This window comes from Pezoporus flaviventris, unplaced genomic scaffold (genome assembly GCF_033815535.1).
Source record: "Pezoporus flaviventris isolate CSIRO_AGI_PZ_B2104156 unplaced genomic scaffold, CSIRO_AGI_Pfla_v1 ptg000025l, whole genome shotgun sequence".
In the NCBI taxonomy this organism is placed as follows: Eukaryota; Metazoa; Chordata; class Aves; order Psittaciformes; family Psittacidae; genus Pezoporus; species Pezoporus flaviventris.
In genome coordinates, this window is record NW_026892573.1 from 23,114,945 (window position 1) to 23,132,970 (window position 18,026).

The 18,026-nt window shown below is 36.6% G+C and overlaps 1 protein-coding gene across 5 annotated transcripts in view; it reads right to left on the reverse strand.

Annotated features, from left to right (window-relative positions):
* Positions 1–18,026, reverse strand: part of CNTN5 (contactin 5) — a 723,743-nt gene that overhangs the window by 400,753 nt on the left and 304,964 nt on the right. The window lies entirely within an intron of this gene.

The following is an 18,026-nucleotide window of genomic DNA, read 5'->3' on the forward strand; positions in this document are numbered from 1 at the left end:
GAGCATTCACAGCCTCCCTGGGCAGCCTATTCCGGTGCCTCACCACCCTAACAGGAAAGAATTTCCTCCTTATATCCAATCTAAACTTATGACTAAGAACAATGTATTAATTAAAGACCAAGTCATCTGCATTTCTGTAGCAGCAAGAGATTGCTATGTTAAGGTACTATGATACTGTATAACAATGTCACAATACTGATACTTTCATCTCTTTTTGATGGGTCATAGTGTCGTTACAAAGGACGTGGAACACAGCATCACACTAAATCAGCCACATAAACCTATATAATTCTTGGTAAACTTTGTGACACCATTTGTGTTGTAAAAGCCATCCTACTGAAAGCACAATGGGTCTGGTCCATGAGCTGGTTTTGGCCGGAATAGAGTCAATTTTCTTCATAGTAGATGTCATGGGACTGTATTTTGGATTTGTGCTGAGAACAGTGTTGATAATACAGGGATGTTTAAGTTACCACTGAGCAGTGCTTACACAGAGTCAAGGCCTTTTCCAGACACAGTAGGGAGAGCTGGCTCTGACTGACCAAATGGATATTCCATTCCATAGGATGCTATGCTCAGAATATAAAGCTGGAGGAAGAAGAAGGAAGGGGAAAACAATCAGAGTGATGGCATTTGTCTTCCCAAACCATTATTACCTGTGATGGAGCTCTGCTTTCCTGGAGATGGCTGAGCACCTGTCTGCTGATGGGAAGCGCTAAATTACTTCCTTGGTTTACTTTGCTTGTGCATGTGGCTTTTGCTTTACCTGTTAAACTGTCTTTATCTCAACCCATAAGTTTTCTCACTTTTGCTATTCTGATTCTCTCCCCAATCCCAATATGGGAGGAGTGAGTGAGCAGCTGTGTGGGACTTAGTTGCTGGCTAAAGTTAAGCCATGATGGTCCATTACAAGGGAGATTATTTTATGTGTTTAAAACTCTTGCATGTCTGTAAAACACTGAGATATTTTAGTTAAAACTTACTGAAATTAGAAAACATACACAAAATATGCCAAAAAATTTCACAAGAAAAACAAACTAAAACATATGCACACAAATACACACACTTATACACTCTAAAAGTCTAGCTAAAAGTCATTAATGGAAACTATACTTGAAAGATACAGAGGAAATGGAAATGAACTTTTTTTCCCTTATAAAATAGGCTGCAGAAAAATGGATAAATTATAAACATTTGTATTCTGTGATTAATATTGTTAATTTACAGATGCAGAATTTATTTTCCTTCCCATTCCTCTTGCTAAAAAGGTCCAAAGGATCAACATGTATTTTTACCATTTCTTCAGGAAGAGTCTAAGAACAATGTAGATAGACACCTGTGTAAATTGGTTTCTTTTATTTCTTCTTTCTGAACTCTGTTGAACAAGTAGAAAATAAATGTAAATGAGGAAGGAAAGAGGCCAGAGTTCCTCTATGTTCCACTGGGAATGTGAAAAACACGATGCTGTTGATATATCTGCTGTTGTATTTAGTGCAAACAAATCTCCAAAGAGTTTTTGTTTCACAAACAGCAAACTGTTGCAAGCCTCAGTTAATTCACTCTGCATAACAGTACTTCTAAATTCATACAAGGTTCCTTTCTGCTTTCTCAAGCTAAGCACTTAGAGACCCCAGAGCAAGACAGGAAAAAATAACTGCTGCATACATTAGAAAGTACACAGTTACGAAGCCTCAGTCTGTAGAATTACTAAGCTTTTTAGTATTCTATTTTACTATCAGTACAAGACATTTTACAAGCGTCGAAGCCAACAAGTCAAACGGGTTGACTTACTTGGCTAATACAGCAGTATTAGGAAACATGTTTTGTCTAATAAGGAGGTAGTAAGAAAATGTCTGAAGAAAGAGGATGGAAAGACTAACAGAGAAGAAAATGGTAAAAAGTTGCTACACCAAATCTATCATATGTAGAGGTCAACTAACAAAAAGAAAAAAGGTTTTCTCACTTTGCTTGGCAGAAGAAACATTAAGCAAACTTAATGCCCAACCTCTGCTGACATCTCTGAGAGCAGAGAAAGGCTCTTAGAAAGAAATTAATATCAGTAGAAGATGAAGACCTGAGGCATAAGGAAGATGAAACCATAGCAAAATGGGTCTATTGTTTGCATCCTTCTATTAAAGAAAACAGCCTTGGCATCTGATTGATGCTTCTTGGTAAACTCATTGCTGTCTACATTGATTTTTGAAGCCTTCGATTATCTTATTAACCTGCTCCAGTACTGATTAACTAATTCACAGAATAGCTGAAGTTTGAAGGGACCTCCAGTGGTCATCTGGTTCCACCCCCATACTAGACCAGGGCTACCTAGAGGTGGTTGCCCAGGACCATGTCCAGACAGATTCTGAATGTCTCAAAAGAAGAACCCACAAACTCACTGGGCAACCTGTGCCACTGCTTGTTCATCCTCACAATGAAAAAATGCTTCTTGATGTTCAGGGGGAACCTGTGTGCATTGCCTCTTCTCTTACTGGGCACCACTAAAAAGAGCCTGGCTCTATCCTCTCTGCACCCTGTCTTCAAGCATTTATAGACATTGATAAGATCCCCCTGAGCCTACTCTTCTCCAGGCTGAACAGTCCCAGCTATCTCAGCCTTTTTGCATAGGAGAGATACTCCACAGTCCTTTATTGGACTTTATTCTTCAGTATGTCCATGTCCCTCTTGTATTGTGGAGTCCAGAACTGGACACAGCACTCCAGTTGTGGCCTCACCAGTGTGGGTAATGTGCCCAGTGCCTCTCAGGGTACCACTGGCCTTCTTTGCGGTAAGGGGCACTTACTACAGCCCACTGCTGGCTTATGTTGAACCTGGTGTCCACCAGGACTCCCAGGTCCTCTTCTGCCAAGCTGACTTCCAGGTAGGTGGTTCTCAGCACATGCTGAGAGGGGTTGTTCCCCCCTAATTGCAGGACTTTGCATTTTTCTTTCTTGAACTTCATGAAGTTCCTGTCAGCCCATTTCTCCAGCCTGCCAAGGTCCCTCTAGATGGTAGCATGACCATCTCAGCCACTCCTTCCAGTTTTGTGTCTATAAAAAACTTGCTAAGGGTTCCCTTTGTGAAGATGTAGAATGGGATTGAACCTAATGGTGATCCTTGGGGTAGACCACTAGTTACTGGACCCCAACCAGACATTGCATTGTTGATCACCACTGTCTGGGCCTGGCCATTCATCCAGTTTTCAGTCCATCTCACTGCTCCTTCAGCCCATACATTAACAATTTGCCTGTGAGGATCTCAAGGGAAGCCTCACTGAAGTCAAGGTAAACAATACACACTGCTTTCCCCTCATCTACCAAGCTAGTAGAAGGTTCCTAAGATTTCATCATTGAACGTTATCAAGGTGTTCAAGCACGACTTTTCCTTGGTGAATTCATGCTGACTACTCTTGATCACCTTCATCTCCTTCATGTGCCTGGAAATTGTTTCTAGGATTAGTTGCTCTACCCCGTACACCCCTAGGGATCGAGGTGAGACCAACTGACTTGTAGTTCCCTTTTTTCTTCTGGCCCTTTCAGAAGATGGGATTGACATCTGCTTTCCTTCAGAGATCAAATTATGGTTACCTTGTAGACTATCAATTGGTCAAAACAGGCACCAGTTAAGCTTTCACCGTGGATCTTAATCTCTCAGGAGTGTTATTTTTGTCTTTCTTGATAATACACAGGGGACAGACTCTTAATTTCATGTGCCTGAATTAGATGCCTAGTATAGGTAGTAAGAATACATCCACTTATTTCCAAACCTCTTAAATAGAAGGATGATAAGCAAATATATGTATACTAGTTTTATGAAGCAACAAATATCTACATCCTGTTTGAGATAATGTTTTTAATAATTAAATCTCAAAAATCCAACTGTTCCTCCTTTAATTAGAAAGCAAATAAAACCAAACCCTATAGACTTCAGTCAGCATCATTTCTGAATAGGGCTTCTGTTTGGAAAATAGATCGATTTTGTTTGTATTTTACAGTTAAACATAGCAGAGCTACAGTTTTACAAGGTAGCTGCAAAACATCTCGTAGAAATGAAATCTCTGTATCTTCACAGATGAGATAATTAGAATTTCATAGTTTGATGATTAAGTGAGAGTGTACTATTCTAAATATTTCCTTAGTATTTTGAAAAAATTACATTTCCACATGATCTGTGTGGAATTTTACACTTGTATCTATTATGAATTCAGGGAAGTACCAAAGAACTTACTCTCTAGTCATACTCTATGGCTTTAATTTCATTAAAGCAAATTCATTGCAAGCTAGTTTACTGGTAAGACAGCAGGGTGTCGTAAATTTTATTTTAACTGTTTGGAATGTATGATATAACAAAATTGAAAAAAAAACCACCTCCTACTGTTTTGAATGTTCTGCTATTACATTTACTTGCTGAATCTCACTTGCCAGTGGGGGGAAAAAAACCATAAATTAGTCAAAGTTTTAAAAAGCTCAGGAAAAGGCAACAGAATTAGGTGTGAGCAGTGATCAGGCACAAATCCATGTTACAGAAATCTGCACTAACACATTTTTATAAGATAGATGGATTTAATCTTGCAAAAAAAAAAGAACACTGTAACTAACATGCATAACTTATGAGACTCAACTCACTCTCTCATCAGTAGAAAGTGAGCCATTTCCACGAGGCTACTCAGTTTATCCAAGGTCTGATGCAGACTCTATTGAAGAACCAGGACTTATTTAAAAATAGTTTGCTTTTTTTCTTTTATTTTTAAGGGGAAAGAGTGGTACCAAAAATTCATACACCTGCAGAACAAAGATCAAAGAATAGTTAGTAGAATCTGCTAGTACAAGGATGTTAGTAGTATGTGCTAGTACAAGGATCTAAGAAAAATGTCTCTAGCTGGCTCCACTTGAGAATCACAGGGATGTTCTTTGGGCCTGTTTGAGGGAATAGAGAGATTGGAACAGTTGATTTGAGCGACACTTTTTTGCAGCTGCAGGAACTATAGGTCAAAATTCTCCAGCTTGTTTTGAAAGTCCAGATAAAACTGTATCTGATTATTTACTCCTACCTTTATTAATTTATGACATCTGGTTTTTTTTTCCAAAGAAGCTCAGGGAGATGTCTTGAAATAGGTTATACCAACATCTCTAAATACCATAACGTCCAATTTTCTGACTTTTCTCAGCACATAATACTTCAATGCAGTCCCTGAAATTTATTCTAACTTCAGTTCAAAGCAAGAATAAAGGGAATATAGACTTACTGCTAGTAGAATGGGGTGTAGCATGTGAGGGCCATGCAGAAACATCTCTACTGACAAATCCTAGAAGTTACACGAGGGAGGAATTTTTTAAACAACAAATTATTTCCTAATATGACAAGGGAGGCCATGCATTTCCTTATGAGCTAAAACATAAAATAGCTGCATAGGTCAAGCACAAAAATTATTAAATAGCATATGCACATAAATCGATAAATCCCATTAAAAGCAATCCCTATTTGCATTTTGGCCTGTTTGACACCATTAAGATGAAGCTGCTAATCTATTAATTTCATCAATATCTAATACTCTGAGATTAGAAATAAGAGAGACTAATTGTAAACTAATTAACAGAAAACTTTGCCTGCTGGCATAATCATATGTTGTTAATCTAAAATTTGACTTAAGATCTTGCTGTATTATTATATCAAGAACATAGGGGCTTGTTTATTTTAGCTAGCATGTGGCCTTGAGTGTTAATCATCTCCAAGTGTGTGATACTTGGAATTCATAATAAAAGCTTAAAACCAAAGGTAAGTGTTTACCCATTTGCAATTTAAATTTAGGGTGGAGGAAAACTGCTACTAGTATCACTGCTTGCCATGGTCATGTCTCCCCTGCCAAAACAAAGCAACTTCCACACTAACAAAACCAACTCTGCAATGAATAAAACACATACTCTGGGTTCAACTGCAAGAAGTTTTATAATTATGTCCACCCACTCCCTAAAATAATAGGCTTTTAAAGAAATGACAATCCTTTTACAACATTGTAGTAACCTGGGCAGACAATGTAACATGCTGTGGATAATCTTTCACAACCAGAGCAAAGACAAGTTTCAAGGGTCCCAACAAGAAATGAACTTATATCAATTTCTACTTTTTGCATTAGTTTGTGTTTGTATGTGTGTGTGTGTGTGTTGGTTACTCTTAGACAAATTAGGCCAATGCTAGACAAATTTACTTCAAAAAGAATTATGAGAATATCATGATCAGAACCCTGGAAAGCAGGTTTGATGAATATCTCTGCAGATACATTAAAATTCTTTGTGGATTTAGAAACAGTACATAGAGCTACTTTTAATTTTTTATTTCATGCCACAACATCTTCATTAATATCATGCTGGGACTAGAACTAGTTTTTTTAATTTTACAATTTCTCATTTCTTAAACATCAAGAAAATACCACAAACACTGATTAATTCTCTCTTTAGTAAAACTTATCTCCCTTGAGCCAGTCTGATAAATTACTTGTATCTTTATGTACTTGACACAGATGAATGATATCTCTATTTGATACCTCCAAATATTGTAGGTATTACAAGCCTTTTAGAATATTCAGCAGCACTGCCTACATAGTTGAATAAAACAAAATGGAGCTTCCCCAGCCAGCTGTTGTAGAAGGAAAACTGACTGGATGTGTTTAAGTAAGAGGAAAAAGAGAAATTTCTTCAACAGTTCACAAGAGCAGATACAACGAAAATGTACCAGGAAGACTCTGGTTGAAAACGAGTAGACTTTGTAGAAAGGTATATGCTTTATCTCTAGTTGGAAGATTAATTACTAATTTAAGATTAACTTTTTCATTGACATGAGCTATGTAAAAATGGCAATAATTAAGAAAAGTTCAATAGAGAACTCTATAATTTATAACAAAACACACTTTATCAAAGTGGAAACTCAATAATTTCCTTCTTTAATTACTACTGAGAATTAGAAATATTAATAATTGTCACTATCTTAAGTAAGAAAATAATTAATTTAATGATTGCTAAAGTATTTTGCTTGTTATAAAATTCTCATCACAGGTATTCTAAAACCTTAGCAGCAAACATAAGAACAGACCAGAAGAAACCTAGAAGTAAAGAAGACCTTGTGAGTTACCTAAAAGGCTATTGAACTCAATGAGTGTTTTCTATATATAATACACATTAAAAAGCTACATTTTTGCTTTAGATCTCCCACTTTTTCTTTTTTTTTTTAAGGAATTTATCCTTCTTAATTGCTATGGAAGATCTTTATAAAAACAAAGCAGTTGTAATAATTGAGAGGCACAGAAATGCTGTTATTACTTTCAATTATTATATCCTGTGTTAAGCTCTATTCTTTCCTTTCACTGTCTGGAGAACTAAAGTGGTGACAGGTATAACGAAACTACACAAGCAGAAAAATACACTACTCTGAACTATATTTTAGACAAAATTTAAATATTCTGATAAATTCCAGAAAGCAACTGTAAGTATAAATGCGGGTTTATGTAACTGTAGTATAACCTTTTCACTTCTCACCTTCTGCCCATCTGTGACAGAAGCAGATTTAGAACAGATCATCACAACCTTGCTTTATAATATACTAGCACAAATTAGTTATGAAGGCAAAAAGTAATTTTTTTACTCTACCATTTCAGCATATTTGCATTATACTTTTTAATGTTGTTATTTTTTGCATTCTAAGATCCTGTGAGAAAGGTTTTCCACTCAACCTTTTGAACAGGTTAGTGGTTTAATGGCAAGCGAACAACAGAGAGTTAGAGAATATTCACACCACTTGCTTTAGTGATCTAGATCACAGGCCTCATTTAAGGATAGTTTCTACAGGCATTAGAGAAAAGCAGCACCTCCAAATAGGGATTCAGAACTGCTAAGTTACACCAGTACTAATGTCAGGAGATATCTATGAGTATACTCAACTTTTCTTTCTGAAATCTGCTGACTCTGTGATCCACTGTTCTTTTTTTAAGCACTTCAAAAATCAGTGCTAATTTTCAGTGACACTGCATCCTTTTTCAGATGATCAGACTATATTCTTTCCTTATCTGGCTTGCTTAAATCACAGGCTCAGCTAGAATGTCTATGTTCACCTTTCTTCCCGGGCAAGATGAGAATGCTATCACTCACAATGTTACCAGGAGTTTAAATGCTATTAGCTGCAATTCTGTGCTGAGCAAAGATGATACTGTTAATGGCTGTGTGGTGAGCCATAGCAAACCACCTACAGCTCTGTACTGAGCTAAATTGATACTACCTATAGTGCCATGACTCAAACACTCCTTTTCACAGTTGCACACCATATTAAGGGCAAACGGTAGAGGCATAGGCCATGGTGCACTCACCACAGGGCTCACACCCCAGTGGATATCAACAGTACCTGTTTAACCACTGAGCACATGAGCTGAGGCAGTGCTGCCAAGTTAAAAACATTAAATACACACACCCCTCACTCCCCCAACACAGAACCACACAAAAATCCCAACCAAAACCAACTCTGGTAGACTAACAAAATACTAGATAAAACCCTTCTACTTGAATGCCCAACATTACGGTTAATAAACTAAACCAAGTTTAGTAAACTACAACCACTACTGAAAGCAGCCTCAGTACATAGCACAGCTAGTCATGCTGAATAAAAGCCAAAATCACAGGATATGTTCTTCAGTATTATCAGTATTTTCACACTAGTGCACTTAATAGGGAAAATCCTAGCTATCAAAGCAGTGCAGTGAGCAAAGCAGTTACCTAGTCACGCTGCTGTACAGAGCTCAATAAACTCTGCCTCCCACAGTCTTAGCACTGAACAATATATGCACATTTCATGCTTTTTGACAGGAGGGAAACTTATTTTTCACATTTTATTTTCATTCCATTTAGGATACAGATTTAGTTACACTACAGTTAGAAATTGCTCTTGCTAAACTGCTAGCAGGCATTTAAACACAGCTATAGGGTAGACAAGTGCATTTTTAAGTTTGGAACAGCAAGAGATTCACTCATAGCTACCTTTGTTCACATACATATGAAGTGTATTTATTAATTATTTGATAAGATATGCGACCTCTCCACATCAGCCAGCTTGCCTCCAATGTGAAAAAATTAACAGACTTAATTTGTACATAACTTATTAATTTTTGGAAGTATATACCAGGTTCTTAACACAGAGGTTTATGCCTCCTTTTTAGGTGTGGCTCCAAAAGGAGCAGTGTTTTCAAATGGTACTAAGACCTTTTACATGATCAGCGGATAAATAAACGGAGAAACAAAACCACATGAGCTTTTTTAGCACATGAAGACTTCTTCAGGTATGATACAGGCAACAAGCATTAACTTCATATTAGGCAAGATTGTGTGGTTTTCCCTACTGCCACTACTCAGACGGGAAAGTCTGAAAGAAAAAAAGAAGTACCACCTAGGGAGCAGAGGAGAGTATTTGCAAGGAGACAGGTTATCTCATCACTAACTCTAACACAGGTAATTATCATATAGAGAGAAGCTATAGATTTTAGCTATGAGAGGAAAATCACATCATTGCAGAAAGTTTATAACCTTAATAAATATGTGACTTTTCATTCCAGCACAACAATGAGTTTAGCTCCCTGGATCATTTTCAAAGCTGTTTTATACACATTCTGATTTTTTTTTTTTTTTCCCAAAAGTTAAACAAATACTTTTGTCTTTTATTATCTAATTTTATTCAGTCCATGGTAGCAATTTGATTTCCCTCATACAGTTTTTGTGATGTTATTTGCTGTAACAATGTTTTGCATTTGAATGAGGAGGGAGGTTTCCTTTACTCCAAATGTGTAGTCTGTGGTTTGTCAGTTCAATCTCTTGTCACCAGTACGTTTGACCATACAGATAAGAACCCGAAGAGGTCCCCATACACACTTTACTTGGCAGTGTATCATCTGAAGAGTCCTGACTGGAAAGTTCAACCAAATTAAAATAAACTCTGACAGCCTCAAGGACACAGGGAACTTTTCCAATAATACACTTGCTACTGTTTGAATTGAACAGTGAGAAATAAATGCATACAGACCCCTTACATTTGGGTTTGGTTTTGTTTTCAGGAACTTGACATAAAGGGCATCATTTTTCTCAGCCAGTTAGAATAACAGCAATTAGAAGAAAGAACGTCTTTCATACTGCTGTATTGTACTTTTGTAGGCAGAAGGCAACCTGTAAACTGGACTCGATACGGAGGTTTAAGCTTGGCATTTGTTAGGATTAAAAGGTTTAGGTGCTATTGCTTGAAATAGGAAGTGGATATGGATGAACAATATGGTTATTCTTCTATCTTGCTAATCTGGTTGAATGGAAATATGGTTGTATGTAAAGCCAGACAGATTCACAAACAAATCAGCCTGATAATTTGGTATCACATTGATAAACTTTTAACCAGCCCTATGGAGGAGAGCTATAAAGAGCTTGCTATTCTCTCCATGAAGCCCCAGCTGGAAAGATTCAAAACAAGGGAAAACAAACCATAGGGATTCATGCAATCCAAAATTATTTAGAAGGCAACCCAGTATTCTGTTCTAACACAGGCACATACACACACACACATTCATTCATACCCACCATAGAGCTGCTATTAGAAACTTGATAAAACATTTAATTTTTAAAGTTAATTAATTTTTCTTTCTTACTTGAAGCAGTGTCATATCCACCAGCTCTCCTAGCAGAACTGTTCCAATATTGTCTTAACCTCATTACTAGAAAACCATATCTAATTTCGAAGCTGAATTTGTTATCATTTCAAAGGGTTCACTGCCTTTTTATTGCATTCCTGTTAAAAAGGCCAGGCTAACACTTAAGAAACATTGTTCTAGCCTCTAATGACTTTTTGAAATTAAGTTAATAACTTATTTCGTTATGCATTTGTTATATCGGAAGTGCTGCACTGAAATCGGAAATTTCAGTGCTTCATTATGAGCTAAATATTCCTTACACATGCCTGGCACTAGAGGAAAACAGTCTTAGTTGCTTGTTGAGACTGAGTGTTATTGTTATGATTACTTTTGATCAGAGGAAGTGGTCATCTAGAAACACACTTCAGGAAAACAACAGTCACTTGAACCAGCAAACTAATTACAAATACTTCTACAAAAGCCTCATCACTGTTGCAATGTGTCTCAAAACTGCTGAATTCCCAGTACTGTGGATGAAAGCACCAGAGGTTCCTGGGGATGAGGACTTCTGCTGAAGTGTCGCCCACTGCAGTAGTTAGTTAGAAAAGTTAAGACATGCAGTATGTGGAGAAAGTAGCAAGAACTGCTTTTATCTTTCTGGCAGCAGCAGGAAACGGGCTTTATGAATTAAACCAGTGGTTCCTGAGTGCTGCCTTTAGTTGGCAGATGCTGTCTTTCCCTGGGCTGCAGAGAGCTGAAAGGCTGTCCCCCGCAGTCCTGTTCAGCTAAGCTTTTGGCTGAATGTAAGTATTCTCTGCATTAGCTGAGAGGCAGTTTCGGTGGTTTGTTCCAGTGATTACTTCAAGCTATTCTCTACACAGACTCTATGACCTTGTTTAGAGTGGCTACAAATTTCAGCATAACTTTGGGTTAAAAAAAAAAGCAACATTTATCAAATAGAACAGATCGACTGTCCTAGTAACCAAAGTGGTCTATTAAATATTAACTGCGTGAGCCTCTCTTACTGACAGTATAGAGATGTATTGCCTTGCCACATACGGTACTAACTGGAGGTGCTGGATGTAAAGGTAAAGTTCATGAACATACTCAGGAACAAATAATGCAATTTACCACCTGTTCTTATTGCTAAAGACATTCTAAGTCAGGAAGCAGCTTGGGGGTCAGGGATCTTTTCCCCTGCACTCCATGGCAGAAGCATTTTCCTTAACATGTGCCTGACTGTGCTGAGCCATCCCACAGCCAGGATGAAGGGATGTCCCAATGAAGTAGCATTCGTAGTCTACCCATAGTCTGGGCACTTCTCACTGACACAAAATCCAAACCTTTTTTTCATATCTGCCACTGCTATGTGTATAGAGTAGCTGTTCAGAAACACGCTTTCTCTCTGTGTTCTGTAATCACCCAACAACTTGAAAGATATGTAACTTCATATCTTTAGTATTAGAAATCACCCTGTTTCAGTGCAGAATTCCAGAAAGTAATTCTGATTCAACTGGTTTAAGCTACCTTCTACCATCATCTATCTCTGCCCACTGACTATATAGGGAAGGAGAGCAATAATTCCCAGACTCAGACATTTCAGTTTAAACATTCAAGCTAAGGGAGATGAATCTGGAATGCAAACTTGTTGCTTTGTCCACCTCTTCATGACAGCTTCTTAGCAGCAGACTTCTCACTGCTAGAAGGAATTTAAAAAGATGCTTTCATAGCTTTATTACAGTTTTCCTTACTAGATCATTCTCTTTCTGTTAGCCCATAAAACTAAAGAGGCAGTCTGAAATCTCTAAGAAGTAAAAAATAAAATATCAGGGAAAACATTAAGCAAAACAGAATGGCTCATTCCCTATTGTACTCTGAAATAAGTGCTAGGTTAAAGCAGTGCTATAGACATTGAGCATCCTTAGCTTCAAATGATGGAGTTTTGAATTAAAATTTTTAACCACAAAGATGAAGAGGATGAACAAACACTTTAATCTAAACAGTTATAAACTGGTAATACTGATTGACATTTTGACTCCAGGTCAAGGTGAAACTCCAGGAGTATGTCAGAACTGAATTCCAACAGCATGTCATCTCCAATATCATTCAAAAAATATGAAAAGAAGTAGTAGAGCTATTATCCTATTACGTAATCTTGAAATCTACAGATATTTCTGAACTGCGAGAAAGGTAAAATCATTATCTTGACACAAAAGTATTGCTTCATTATATTTTGTGTAACTCTATCAGTAAAAAACATGTGATTCAGTTTCATATATAATATAATAAAAATCATTTTAAAAGGATCAGATTGCAATAAGCTGACTCTAAAACAGTTTGTCTAATGCAGACTTATACACCAAATAAGAGGAAACACAAAAATATGGACAGATCTGCAGGTTAAGGTTTCTCCAGATTGATGGTAACAATAGAATGACTGGAATTTATTTTTCAATGGGTATTACATTTTTTTTTTTTCTGGAGGAAGCAGATTTGTCATCCCAGTTCCAAACTGGAGCTGATCTAAATTGTCCAGTTTGCTGGACAACTGTATGAATGATAAGAGCTGTTAGGAGGTAGGAACTCTCTAATGACTAAATCTAGGTTAAACTGAGGGATTATAATTAGGTTGTTAATTAAAGTATGTTCTAGTATGGCAGTGATATTAGCAGATATATTACTATGGTTATGTCGTGAAATATCAGTTTAATTCTGGTATGCATGAGAATGTTTTTCTTCTAATTATCGCTCACATTTACTGTGGTCTTAGACATGAAAAGGCTAAGACTATAGGCCCTTCATGTTAAAAGAAAGGTGTTGCTTAACATTCGGTATCCTGCAAGTTGAAGCATAGCATATCAGCATATGAACATATCATTACAAAGCCCCATCTAGGTATAAAAACCTAAAGCATTTATTCCAGAAATAGTTAAATGTAGGAAAAAAGACCCCCAAAACCTCACATGCAAACATGAAGAAGGTTTTCTCATAAAAATACTTTCTTATGTGCATACTTAGAGTGCCTTTCTTCATGACAACATTTCCAGTATGTAACAGTCCTGATTGCTTAACATGAAACACACTTCAGCATTATGGCAGTGGAAAATCATTTTTACCTTCTTTTGAGTTAAGAATTATACAAAGTGCAACACTGAGTAGATAAGTGCATTCCTCCCCAGTTCAATTAAGCACCAAATCAAGGAGTAAGAATACAAGTAGCAGTCTACTTTGGATTTCCGCACTGAGACAAACTGTTCTTTTGCTTTGCAGTTATCTGTAAACACAGTATTTCTGGACGGGCTCTAAAAGGGTTAAGTGCGTTCCAACTTTTCCATTTTACTTGGAAGACAGAGAATGTGAAAGTCCCCAGGCACTAGTACTTATCTACATCTCTGTCTCAGGGTTTTTATGCTCAGCTATCAAAAGCGACAGTTGCATGGTACTTCCTATGTTGTCAGCAATGCAGGGCTGGGGGGAAGGTGGATAACTGTATAGGTTTATCAGTGGTAAACACTGGTCATTCATGTGTTCATCATTCATTTGGCAGAGAAGCAACCTTTCACATACTGTCCGCTCTGACATAGGGAGGACATTGTCTAAAAGGAGCAGGAATAAAACTCAGACATAGTCCTGGCACTCAGAGTGATATGCATATTTTATATGGTTTGTTTAATGAGTTTATGAACCTTAGGCTATGAATTTTAATCCTGGCAGTGGCTGCTGGAATTCTAAAAGTCACATATTGAGTAGGTTTGAGATGCACTTTGGAAGATGGTAAGTGCAGATGATTGAAACAGTTCCTAAAAGCCTCCAGGCAGCCAGATGGAGAGGGATGGACATAATAAAAGACAGGAAGCACCTCATATAACTGCCAGCTGTAGGTCAACACTAGACAGGACACTTGTATTTGTTCCACATATGCTCTCTTGCTGAAGAGCATTTTTAGTAAGTGTCCACTCATATCATACTGTAGCAAGCAACTATTCAGAAAAAGTCACACTGTTTTTAACTTTAGGCACCGTACTGAGGGGTGCAGAGGGAAAAAAAAAAACAACACTATTTAGGGAGTCTTTGCTTGGTAGTGAAAATATTTTATGTGAAAAAGTAACGAACAGTACATAGAAATGAGGTTTAAGGGCAAGTGTTTACTACTCAGTGCTATGAGCAGTGACCACTGGGTCCCAGAGGTACTGCCTCTACCTTGTGAAGCCTTGCTACTTGCATTATACCCATAATTTCATTGATGCCATGAATTGTGAAGTCCTACAGAGAAAATGAGTCTTGCTTTTGACCTGATTAACATGAAGTAGATAATAACTTAGAAGTAGACAAATGGGCAGGGGAACAAAAAGGCGTAAGGGGTATATATTAGATTAAAACAGAATCAGAACTCTAAAAATGCCACTCACTCTACTATGGAAACTTTAGCATATACTTAAACTTTGAAACATCTTGTCACAGGAAGCAATAATTATTAAAAAGAATGACAGGAGCCCTACTCTCAAGCTGGCTTTTGTCTTATATCTGCAAATAAAAGTTGTAGTTTTACTTTTTCTATTAACCGTGAGCCCATAATCTGATGTGATTTTGTTCTGTTTTAAAAATACACCTCTTCCTAAATCACAAGAGACACGCTGATTTGTCTTATTCCAATGTTAGGGAGTGCTGTTATAAGACAACACCTTTCAGTAATATTCAATTCCAGGTTCTTTGAGAAATTGTTGCAAGAAGACCTCAGCAACTCTAGACAAAGAAAATATTATCTGCTTAGCAGTTAGTATCATGAAGCAAAAATAGACTTTACTATACACATAAAAGCAGACTGCAAAGTGATTATGGGGAACCAGGAAAGTAAAACCCCTGGAACATAATCCCAGCCCCATTGTACATAGGACATTGTGGTCCTATAAAATCCTGATTATGCATGAGAAACACACAGGTGACCAAATCATCCAGAAGACAAAGTTGCTGATGTCATATGCTTATAATTCTGTGGCTTTCCACTGAAAAATCATACTTACACTGGTTAAAACACCCTGAACATACAATTTTTAACTATTTATTTATTTATATGTATATATAACATATATATGTATATATATATAAACTCTCAAGAAAGTTAAAAATTACCAACAGATTAAATTCTGACAGACTTGATTTAAATTTAAGCTGGCCACCTCTGAAGTCACTTTGGGTATTATTGTAAACAAATTGGATATGAAAGCCTCCTCTGAATTTCAGATTAGGAGTTCGGCCCTTGGTAACCTGTTCCCATACAGCTTGAGGTCTTTCCCTACAGGAAAGCCTCATGGGAAAGAGAAAAAAAAAAAGTATGTTTTCCAACAGTCAGCTCAGAAGTGAGGCAGACCCTAAATCTAAAACGGCAGCTTGGTTCTTCAACTCCAATTTGGCTTGAAGAGCAGTAATACATCGTAATAAAAGAAGGCATATATTATCAATCTTAAGACCTTCTTTGCATCTGCTAAGTAGCAATATTGCATAAATGTGAAGTTTATGCGAATGCAAATACATAAATGTGATCTGAAGTCCGAAAGTATCTTTTGCTTACACTAAAATAAAGTGACATAATTCAGTTCTCAGCCTGTATTCAGAAAATATTTTTTTTCTCCACCCAAAACTTACTTCCCACATAACTTAAGTACACTTGCACACATTCATGTGTAAGCAAAACCTGAAATACCAGGGTCAGCTTTAAGATAAAAATGATATAAAAATATAGTCCGCACAAACTAGATAGGTCATCTATTCTCTTCTTGGATGATTTCCCTCACCACTGCAAAATCAATTCAACAGTGTAGTACTGTCTTCCAAACACTGGCTGCTGCTAAGAGTGATTCCATGATCTGATGATTTAATGGATAAGTGCTGAATTTTAACACAGCTCAAGACAACAGGAATTGAATGAACTTTATGTTACTGAAGCAGCATCAATATATCTATTGCTCCATTGTTAAGATGAGTGCACTCAGACATCTAACTTCCTAGGCTGCCTTGAATTGCATCAACTGTAGGAACTATTTGCCATTGTAAACATGTTTTACTGAGTGCTTTAACATAAAAGCAGCTTCAAATGCAGAATGATATAATCAAATGTGAAAGGTATGGAGACAGTAATTTACCAGTTACACAGATGATCTAATTAAAAATAACTTCAAACCCAATTTTGTTATCTTTTGTTAATTTCAGCTCTTACAGCATTACATTTTGCAATGAATTGCTATTAATGAAATCATCACAAAATAATTTTTGAGTATGAGAAAAATATATGTATCAGATTATATTCAACACCATATGAAAACAAATACTGCAGTTAAAAATTATTTCTTACAGAAGTCTAAATCCACTCCAGCAATACGGAATAAATGTTTGCAAATCCTAGAGAATCACAAATTGCAATGAAATGTGAAAAGAGGAATGCTTTAAAAAATCATCAGATCCTCTAAAGCCTTTGCAAGATGTTGGTTTAATGTATGTAACTAAATGATGGCTGTGATAAACAGCTGAAACTCATTCCTGTATATGCAATATTAGTATATAGAATTGTCAGTGTATGAAATGTGTCTCAGAAATTTTGCAATATGCTATTGTGTAGTACAGAGATAGATAATGGTATTTGGAGCAAAATCTAATACTTCGAGTTATTCTGTTTAACAGCTGTTGAGAGTAAAGAGATTTTTAGCTATGTGAAACCAACTGCAGGTTCTGGTACATTAATTTCACAGTGTAATACCTTCTGCCAGTTGTTGTCTTTAACTCTCATATTTGCCAAGTAGAAGGTATCACTCCTAACAAGAAATTCTAGATTTGAATTTCTGAACTGCTTCAGAATTTTTCATCAAAGTTCTAGGAAATTGCAACAATAAAAATATTATTTTCAACTTAAAAAAAATAAAAATACATTAATAGATGGTGGTGGTAAGACACTGCTACTAGAATCACCAAAATAAAAATCTTAACAGCATTGATCATGTGCCTCATAACACAAGACAAAAAAGAAAAATATTGCCTGTTCACAAGTAATGGATTTAGATAATTTGAGATAATGAAGCTCTATGAGGAAAACCAGACGGCATCAGACTATTTCATGTATGCATCTAAAGCATCTCCACTGATATTCACAGGCACTTTCCTTTATTAAATTCCCGTGTTCAATATCACAGTTTTGTAACAAAATATTTTGTTTACTTGACTTTTACTAAATTTCATCTTGTGATGACACAAAAAAAAGTAAGTTTTGGGAGAATTTAAGAAAAGAGTAGATTAGTAACTGTTGAGAGACAGTATAATGGGCAGCATCAAGAAAATGGGGCAGCCAAAAGAGATCAATTAGAGACAATGTGCTATCAGATTACAAAAATTCTCATGT